Here is a 10,840-nt window from a genome sequence, read left to right on the forward strand (position 1 = left end):
GGTTCATTGTTTTCACTTCCCACCACTTGCATTTGGATCAAAACAACATTTGAAGTGCATTTCCAACAGAATTCGTGCACTGTTCCATTGCCATTCCATGCATAAGGTGCATTGTCCAATTTGCATTACACCTTTGTTTTCACTAATTCCACTTGCATTGGTTAAGCATGATTAACAAACTTCATTAACAGATCATATATAAGGATAAGCATAACAGAAAATTGGATTAACACAACATTTTCCAGATCTGAAAAATTTCTTCAAACTTTCTCTCTCAATTTTCTTTGATTTTCTTCAAACACATTGCTTGGTTCTTGATTCATTCATCATCCATAAGCATAATTGAGCATTTTGGAAGCAAGATCCAAAGGATTTCAGGCATTGTTGAAGCAACTCGAAGCATACATTCATCCATGGCAGTTGCAAATCCAGCAAGAATCAAGCTCGAGTAAGCACCAAACACATCCATTCATCCATACAAGAGCTTAGGAAGATCTGTTTATGCTTTTCAAGGCCTAGATCCACTGGTTCCACTTCTGCATCTTCTTGAAGGTTAGAATTCGAATGTCTTAATTCATGAAATTGTTAGGTGCTTATTGTAGATCGTGCAACACTGAGCATGCTGAGCTTTAAATCTTTAATTTTCATGAAGTATTGTGTTAGTTATGGTGATTGGAAGTTTGACATGTGAAACTTAATTGATTCGATCTGTTCATGTTAATGAGAATTAGGTCAAATTAGGCATTGATCCTTGATATGTGATGTGAGAGGAACACGATGATATGTTTATTGTTAATTTCTGTGAACATTTGTTCTTGGCCTATGAAGAACACGATGAACTGTATGAAGATGGCTGAAATTTTTTCCAGAAAATCCATTTGGTCCTGCCTAGCGTGTTTTGCATGTTTGTTTATGTTTCTGGACATGTACTGGTCCAAGTGTCGTGTGCGTGGCATAATGATTGGTCAGGAGCGCTTCGCATTGCCACATAGATTAAGTGAAACGGCGCGTTTCACATGTTAGCACGCTCAGTTTGAATGCTTACTCGGTTCGATTCCAGCTTTTGACATCTTTTCCAAATTGCTTTGCACTTTATTCCATTTTCTTCACATGTTCATACCATGCTCTTTCATGTTTTTTTTATTTTTCTTTCACTTTAAAAAATCATAACTAAATAAATACTCATCCAAATAATGTGGGATTTTTTGCATTATTCTCCATTAGGTTTCTAGTATTTTTTGACTATTTTTCCAGAAATTGTGCATGGATGGAATTTAATTTGACCTAGGGTTTGTGTATGCATGTCCAATTTGTACCTTGCTTGCCATATGCTTTGTGAAATGATGAGATTTAATCCAATGCTTGTGAAATTTGGTATGCTTAAACTAGACATCTTGCTGGAATTTATGGTGTTGAGTTTGCAATTTTATCATGTTCCATTGCTGAGATATGCTCATGTTAATGTAGGTGTGACAATGTGTGTCACACCTTTGCTTGCTCATCTTGTGTAATTTCTTTGCCATGCCAAATAAACTCCAAATGATGTGATTTTTTGTATGATGCTTCTTATGCATGTTGACATTGATCATGAATGTTTGTAGAATTTTTGGATTCATTTCTGATTTGTTTGGGATTTTTCTTGCTGGTTGACCATTTGTGCACTTTTGAATAGTGTTGAACTTCAATGATTTGGGAAATGTTGATTGTGTATCATATGGATTTGAAATTTTGCACATTGTTTCTAGACATATTGAAGTTTATTGTGGCTTTGGTTTGAGGTCTTTACCATTTTCCAATTCTGTTTTAGGCTTGTTCTAAGTTGATGTATCAATTTGTGCCCCATTTGAGCTTGTGTGTACTTGCCTTGCCTTATGGAATTTGATTGCCATGCTTAAACTTGTCCAAATGCCTTGATTTTTGGTGTGTTGATCATGTTGTGTGTGATATTTAGCCATGATTTTTCTTGAGATTTATTGAAACATTTTGGAATTAATGTGCATTTGTTCATTCTGTTGCTTCAATGTGCTTCCAACTTGCATACCTTTCCTTATTTGATTTGTGAAATGCATTTGGTTGATGCTATTGACATGAGACCTTTTGGATTATGTTCTTAATTGGTTTAGGTTGATTCATGTCAATTTTCATGTTCTGTTTTGGATTATTTCTCCATCTTTGACCCTAGGCCTTGTCCTAGTGGTTTGTGCTTATGTTTGAGTTTTGTTTTCAGGATAAGAAGCACATGGCCATGAGGAGATTGATTCATTTGCTTGAGTTGGTTGATTGTTTGATGTTGACTAATCTTGACTTGTTTTGTAGGTTGATGCTAGCTCATTTGAGTTTGAGCTTGTGCATTGCACATTGTTGCATTGCTTGTTTGACTGTGTACTGTTGACTGTTGACTAGTAATTGTCTGTTTGATTTTTTAAGTTGTGTACTGATTAAGTTGGATTGTTTTCAGGTACATTAGTTTCTTAAGTTCTTTTGAACTTGTTTTTGGCTTTTGCTTGGTTGCTTAAGCATTGAGGTATAATTCACTGACTTCATGTAGTCTGGAAGACCTGTTATTTGGGCAGGCACCTGTCTGAAGCCCTCCTTAAGAGGCCATGTTCTTGTGTGTTTATGTTTGTGCTAAGCAGGAAAAGTCCTTTGATAAGGCAATTGGCAGATAAAAGAGATGTGCAATCCATCTCCTGCTATTCAGTGTGTCATCCCTTTGCTCACACCATGTGTTGATGCATTGTGGATATTAACCCCAGATCCAGTTGTGTCAGTCATATGTGGAGAAGAGTTCCAACTTTCTGAACTCCCACACTTTCATTTGTCTAAAGCTCTCCCAGGCCAGGGATAAGAGCTGTGAGGTCTTACCCTCACTTCCCATTTCATCTGCTTCACCCTAACTCTCAATGTTAGGGTTAAGAGCTAACATCACCCGATTCCAGTTGGCTTGTGTTTCACAGCCTAACCTTGTGTGAGCCCACTTTGTTTGTATATACTGTGTGCTAATTGTGTGAATCTTTGCTTGTGCTGTTTAGAATAGCTTGCTTCCTGTGCAAGTTAGATAGTAACCTTAACATAGGGATCGTATGCATGATAACTTCTAGGCTCGAGTCGTAGTCTCCCTAGTAGTTTGTGTCTCCCTTTGTATCTGGTTAGGCTAGAAGTTCTTTCCCTGCGTAGGGCAACTACGTCGCCCTGATCCTCATACCAGATGAGGTACGTAGGCAGGAGATGAGCTGATCTCTCCGGGCGCCCTTTTTGTTTTGTCTTTTGTGTGTGTTAGGAGTCTGACATAAGTCCAGCGATTGGCAGTCGGTTTCCTGTGTTTGTTTGTCGTGTGCTTGGAGTACGACATAAGTCCAACGATTGGCAGTTGGTTTCCAGTGTGTGTTTGTTGGTTCGGAGTCTGATGTAAGTCCAGCGATTGGCATTCAGTTTCCATGTTTGCCTGTTTGTGTGGAGTTTGACGTAAGTCCAGCGATTGGCAGTCAATTTCCTGTGTGGTTTTGTTTGGCGTGCGTTAGCCGAGCTACGAGTGCTCTGATTCTTCTTTAGTCCGAGAAGATACGTATGCATAGGATGCGACATCCTAGCGAGCACGTTTCCCCTGTCCCGAACTACGTCGACTCTGATGTCTGTGCCTGACAGACTACGTAGACTCGTATGAAGGATTTTCCTAATGTCTCTGCTTACTGTTAGCGTCTTAAGATGCTTTCTGATCAGTCGAGAAATGTCGGCTCCCTTGTCAGCAATCATCGTCTGGTCCTTCAGCTGATCTCTGGTCTCCCAGAAGCTTACCACAGTGTTACTACTTTGATTCGCCATAGCAACCCTCTTCCAGCATTCTATCAGGCTCGTTCCATGCTCACTTTGGAAGAAGCTGGTATGACTAATATGTCACATTCCTATTATTCTTGAGATGGAACAAGATCAATATGGTACTTTGACCGAGCTTTTCCGCATCCATGCTCACTCACATCGAGTCCTGCATCACATCGTTCCATCTATCTGAAAAGAGCCACCAACCATTACCGACGCCAACCATGGACAATGGTCCACTCTTGATGCCACCGTTCTTCAGTGTATTTATTCCACTATTTCTATTAATTTGCTGACCACTATTCTGGAACCCAACTCCATTGCAATCAAAGTATGGAATTTCTTGGAAGATATTTTTCAGAACAACCAAAATGCTCTAGCTGTCACTCTTGAGCAAGAGTTTTCTAACACTCGTATGAAGGATTTTCCTAATGTCTTTGCTTACTGTTAGCGTCTTAAGATGCTTTTTGATCAGTTGAGAAATGTTGGCTCCCTTGTCAACAATCATCGTATGGTCCTTCAGCTGATCTCTGGTCTCCTAGAAGCTTACCACAGTGTTACTACTTTAATTCGCCATAGCAACCCTCTTCCAGCATTCTATCAGGCTCGTTCCATGCTCACTTTGGAAGAAGCTGGTATGACTAATATGTCACATTCCTATTATTCTTGAGATGGAACAAGATCAATATGGTACTTGGACCGAGCTTTTCCGCATCCATGCTCGCTCACACCGAGTCCTGCATCACATCGTTCCATCTATCTGAAAAGAGCCACCAGCCGTTACCGACCCCAACCATGGACAATGGTCCACTCTTGATGCCACCGTTCTTCAGCGGATTTATTCCACTATTTCTACTGATTTGCTGACCAGTATTCTGGAACCCAACTCCATTGCAATCGAAGTATGGAATCGCTTGGAAGATATTTTTCAGGACAACCAAAATGCTCCAGTTGTCACTCTTGAGCAAGAGTTTTCTAACACTCGTATGAAGGATTTTCCTAATGTCTCTGCTTACTGTTAGCGTCTTAAGATGCTTTCTGATCAGTTGAGAAATGTCGGCTCCCCTGTCAACAATCATCGTCTGGTCCTTCAGCTGATCTCTGGTCTCCCAGAAGCTTACCGCAGTGTTACTACTTTGATTCGCCATAGCAACCCTCTTCCGACATTCTATCAGGCTCGTTCCATGCTCACTTTGGAAGAAGCTGGTATGACTAATATGTCACATTCCTATTATTCTTGAGATGGAACAAGATCAATATGGTACTTGGACCGAGCTTTTCCGCATCCATGCTCGCTCACATCGAGTCCTGCATCACATCGTTCCATTTATCTGAAAAGAGCCACCAACCATTACCGACGCCAACCATGGACAATGGTCCACTCTTGATGCCACCGTTCTTCAGTGTATTTATTCCACTATTTCTACTAATTTGCTGACCACTATTCTGGAACCCAACTCCATTGCAATCGAAGTATGGAATCGCTTGGGAGATATTTTTCACGACAACCAAAATGCTCCAGCTGTCACTCTTCAGCAAGAGTTTTCTAACACTCGTCTGAAGCATTTTCCAAATGTCTCTGCTTACTGTTAGCGTCTTAAGATGCTTTCTGATCAGTTGAGAAATGTCGGCTCCCTTGTCAACAATCATCGTATGGTCCTTCAGCTGATCTCTGGTCTCCTAGAAGCTTACCACAGTGTTACTACTTTAATTCGCCATAGCAACCCTCTTCCGGCATTCTATCAGGCTCGTTCCATGCTCACTTTGGAAGAAGCTGGTATGACTAATATATCACATTCCTATTATTCTTGAGATGGAACAAGATCAATATGGTACTTGGACCGAGCTTTTCCGCATCCATGCTCGCTCACACCGAGTCCTGCATCACATCGTTCCATCTATCTGAAAAGAGCCACCAGCCGTTACCGACCTCAACCATGGACAATGGTCCACTCTTGATGCCACCGTTCTTCAGCGGATTTATTCCACTATTTCTACTGATTTGCTGACCACTATTCTGGAACCCAACTCCATTGCAATCGAAGTATGGAATCGCTTGGAAGATATTTTTCAGGACAACATAAATGCTCCAGTTGTCACTCTTGAGCAAGAGTTTTCTAACACTCGTATGAAGGATTTGCCTAATGTCTCTGCTTACTGTTAGCGTCTTAAGATGCTTTCTGATCAGTTGAGAAATGTCGGCTCCCCTGTCAACAATCATCGTCTGGTCCTTCAGCTGATCTCTGGTCTCCCAGAAGCTTACCGCAGTGTTACTACTTTGATTCGCCATAGCAACCCTCTTCCGACATTCTATCAGGCTCGTTCCATGCTCACTTTGGAAGAAGCTGGTATGACTAATATGTCACATTCCTATTATTCTTGAGATGGAACAAGATCAATATGGTACTTGGACCGAGCTTTTCCGCATCCATGCTCGCTCACATCGAGTCCTACATCACATCGTTCCATCTATCTGAAAAGAGCCACCAGCCGTTACCGACGCCAACCATGGACAATGGTCCACTCTTGATGCCACCGTTCTTTAGTGTATTTATTCCATTATTTCTACTGATTTGCTGACCACTATTCTGGAACCCAACTCCATTGCAATCGAAGTATGGAATCGCTTGGAAGATATTTTTCACGACAACCAAAATGCTCCAGCTGTCACCCTTCAGCAAGAGTTTTCTAACACTCGTATGAAGCATTTTCCAAATGTCTCTGCTTACTGTTAGCGTCTTAAGATGCTTTCTGATCAGTTGAGAAATGTCGGCTCCCTTGTCAACAATCATCTTCTGGTCCTTCAGCTGATCTCTGGTCTCCCAGAAGCTTACCGCAGTGTTACTACTCTTATTCGCCATAGCAACCGTCTTCCGGCATTCTATCAGGCTCGTTCCATGCTCACTTTGGAAGAAGCTGGTATGAATAATATGGCACATTCCTATTATTCTTGAGATGGAACAAGATCAATATGGTACTTCGACCGAGCTATTCTGCATCCATCCTTGCTCACATCGAGTCCTGCATCACATCGTTCTATATATCTGAAAAGAGCCACCAGCCGTTACCGACGCCAACCATGAAGAATGGTCAAGTCTTGATGCCACCGTTCTTCAAGGGATTTATTCCACTAATTCTATCGATTTGCTGACCACTATTCTGGAACCCAACTCCACTGCAATCGAAGTATGGAATCGCTTGGAAGATATTTTTCAGGACAACCAAAATGCTCCAGCTGTCACTCTTGAGCAAGAGTTTTCTAACACTCGTATGAAGGATTTTCCTAATGTCTCTGCTTACTGTTAGCGTCTTAAGATGCTTTCTGATCAGTTGAGAAATGTCGGCTCCCCTGTCAACAATCATCGTCTGGTCCTTCAGCTGATCTCTGGTCTCCCAGAAGCTTACCGTAATGTTACTACTTTGATTCGCCATAGCAACCCTCTTCCGGCATTCTATCAGATTCGTTCCATGCTCACTTTGGAAGTAGCTGGTATGACTAATATGGCAAATTCCTATTATTCTTGAGATGCAACAAGATCAATATGGTACTTGGACCGAGATTTTCCGCATCCATGCTCACTCACATCGAGTCCTGCATCACATCGTTCCATCTATCTGAAAAGAGCCACCAGCTGTTACCGACCCCAACCATGGACAATGGTCCACTCTTGATGCCACCTTTCTTCAGTGGATTTATTCCATTATTTCTACTGATTTGTTGACCACTATTCTGGAACCCAACACCATTGCAATCGAAGTATGGAATCTCTTGGAAGATATTTTTCAGGACAACCAAAATGCTCTAGCTGTCACTCTTGAGCAAGAGTTTTCTAACACTCGTATGAAGGATTTTCCTAATGTCTCTGCTTACTGTTAGCGTCTTAAGATGCTTTCTGATCAGTTGAGAAATGTCGGCTCCCTTGTCAACAATCATCGTCTGGTCCTTCAGCTGATCTCTGGTCTCCCAGAAGCTTACCACAGTGTTACTACTTTGATTCCCCATAGCAACCCTCTTCCAGCATTCTATCAGGCTCGTTCCATGCTCACTTTAGAAGAAGTTGGTATGACTAATATGTCACAGTCCTATTATTCTTGAGATGGAACAAGATCAATATGGTACTTGGACCGAGCTTTTCCGCATCGATGCTCGCTCACATCGAGTCCTGCATCACATCATTCCATCTGTCTGAAAATAGCCACCAGCCGTTACCGACGCCAACCATGAACAATGGTCAACTCTTGATGCCACCGTTCTTCAGTGGATTTATTCCACTATTTCTACCGATTTGCTGACCACTATTCTGGAACCCAACTCCACCGCAATCGAAGTATGGAATCGCTTGGAAGATGTTTTTCAGGACAACCAAAATGCTCCAGCTGTCACTCTTGAGCAAGAGTTTTCTAACACTCGTATGAAGGATTTTCCTAATGTCTCTGCTTACTGTTAGCGTCTTAAGATGCTTTCTGATCAGTTGAGAAATGTCGGCTCCCCTGTCAACAATCATCATCTGGTCCTTCAGCTGATCTCTGGTCTCCCAGAAGCTTACCGTAATGTTACTACTTTGATTCGCCATAGCAACCCTCTTCCGGCATTCTATCAGATTCGTTCCATGCTCACTTTGGAAGTAGCTGGTATGACTAATATGGCAAATTCCTATTATTCTTGAGATGGAACAAGATCAATATGGTACTTGGACCGAGATTTTCCGCATCCATGCTCACTCACATCGAGTCCTGCATCACATCGTTCCATCTATCTGAAAAGAGCCACCAGCCGTTACCGACCCCAACCATGGACAATGGTCCACTCTTGATGCCACCTTTCTTCAGTGGATTTATTCCATTATTTCTACTGATTTGTTGACCTCTATTCTGGAACCCAACACCATTGCAATCGAAGTATGGAATCTCTTGGAAGATATTTTTCAGGACAACCAAAATGCTCTAGCTGTCACTCTTGAGCAAGAGTTTTCTAACACTCGTATGAAGGATTTTCCTAATGTCTCTGCGTACTGTTAGCGTCTTAAGATGCTTTCTGATCAGTTGAGAAATGTCGGCTCCCTTGTCAACAATCATCGTCTGGTCCTTCAGCTGATCTCTGGTCTCCCAGAAGCTTACCACAGTGTTACTACTTTGATTCCCCATAGCAACCCTCTTCCAGCATTCTATCAGGCTCGTTCCATGCTCACTTTAGAAGAAGTTGGTATGACTAATATGTCACATTCCTATTATTCTTGAGATGGAACAAGATCAATATGGTACTTGGACCGAGCTTTTCCGCATCGATGCTCGCTCACATCGAGTCCTGCATCACATCATTCCATCTGTCTGAAAATAGCCACCAGCCGTTACCGACGCCAACCATGAACAATGGTCAACTCTTGATGCCACCGTTCTTCAGTGGATTTATTCCACTATTTCTACCCATTTGCTGACCACTATTCTGGAACCCAACTCCACCGCAATCGAAGTATGGAATCGCTTGGAAGATGTTTTTCAGGACAACCAAAATGCTCCAGCTGTCACTCTTGAGCAAGAGTTTTCTAACACTCGTATGAAGGATTTTCCTAATGTCTCTGCTTACTGTTAGCGTCTTAAGATGCTTTCTGATCAATTGAGAAATGTCGGCTCCCCTGTCAACAATCATCGTCTTGTCCTTCAGCTGATCTCTGGTCTCCCAGAAGCTTACCGTAGTGTTACTACTTTGATTAGCCATATCAACCCTCTTCTGGCATTCTATCAGGCTCGTTCCATGCTCACTTTGGAAGAAGCTGGTAAGACTAATATGGCACATTCCTATTATTCTTTAGATGGAACAAGATCAAGATGGTACTTCGACCGAGATTTTCCGCATGCATGCTCGCTCACATCCAGTCCTGCATCACATCGTTCCATCTATCTGAAAAGAGCCACCAACCGTTACCGACGCCAACCATGGACAATGGTCCACTCTTGATGCCACCGTTCTTAAGTGGATCTATTCCACTCTTTCTACTGATTTGCTGACCACTATTCTGGAACCCAACTCCATTGCAATCGAAGTATGGAATCGCTTGGAAGATATTTTTCAGGACAACCAAAATGCTCCAGCTGTCACTCTTGAGCAAGAGTTTTCTAACACTCGTATGAAGGATTTTCCTAATGTCTCTGCTTACTGTTAGGGTCTTAAGATGCTTTCTGATAAGTTGAGAAATGTCGGCTCGCTTGTCAACAATCATTTTCTGGTCCTTCAGCTGATCTCTGGTCTCCCAGAAGCTTACCGCAGTGTTACTACTTTGATTCGCCATAACAACCCTCTTCCGGCATTCTATCAGGCTCGTTCCATGCTCACTTTGGAAGAAGCTGGTATGACTAATATGGAACATTCCTATTATTCTTGAGATGGAACAAGATCAATATGGTACTTCGACCGAGATTTTCCGCATCCATCCTCGCTCACATCGAGTCCTGCATCACATCGTTCCATATATCTGAAAAGAGCCACCAGGCGTTAACGACGCCAACCATGGACAATGGTCCACTCTTGATGCCACCGTTCTTAAGTGGATCTATTCCACTATTTCTACTGATTTGCTGACCACTATTCTGGAACCCAACTCTATTACAATCGAAGTATGGAATCGCTTGGAATATATTTTTCAGGACAACCAAATTGCTCCAGCTGTCACTCTTGAGCAAGAGTTTTCTAACACTCGTATGAAGGATTTTCCTAATGTCTCTGCTTACTGTTAGCGTCTTAAGATGCTTTTTGATCAGTTGAGAAATGTCGGCTCCCCTGTCAACAATCATCGTCTGGTCCTTCATCTGATCTCTGGTCTCCCAGAAGCTTACCGCAGTGTTACTACTTTGATTCGCCATAGCAACCCTCTTCCGGCATTCTATCAGATTCGTTCCATGCTCACTTTGGAAGAAGCTGGTATGACTAATATGGCACATTCCTATTATTCTTGATATGGAACAAGATCAATATGGTACTTGGACCGAGATTTTCCGCATCCATGCTCACTCACATCGAGTCGTGCAT

This window comes from Lathyrus oleraceus, chromosome 5 (assembly GCF_024323335.1).
Source record: "Lathyrus oleraceus cultivar Zhongwan6 chromosome 5, CAAS_Psat_ZW6_1.0, whole genome shotgun sequence".
In the NCBI taxonomy this organism is placed as follows: Eukaryota; Viridiplantae; Streptophyta; class Magnoliopsida; order Fabales; family Fabaceae; genus Lathyrus; species Lathyrus oleraceus.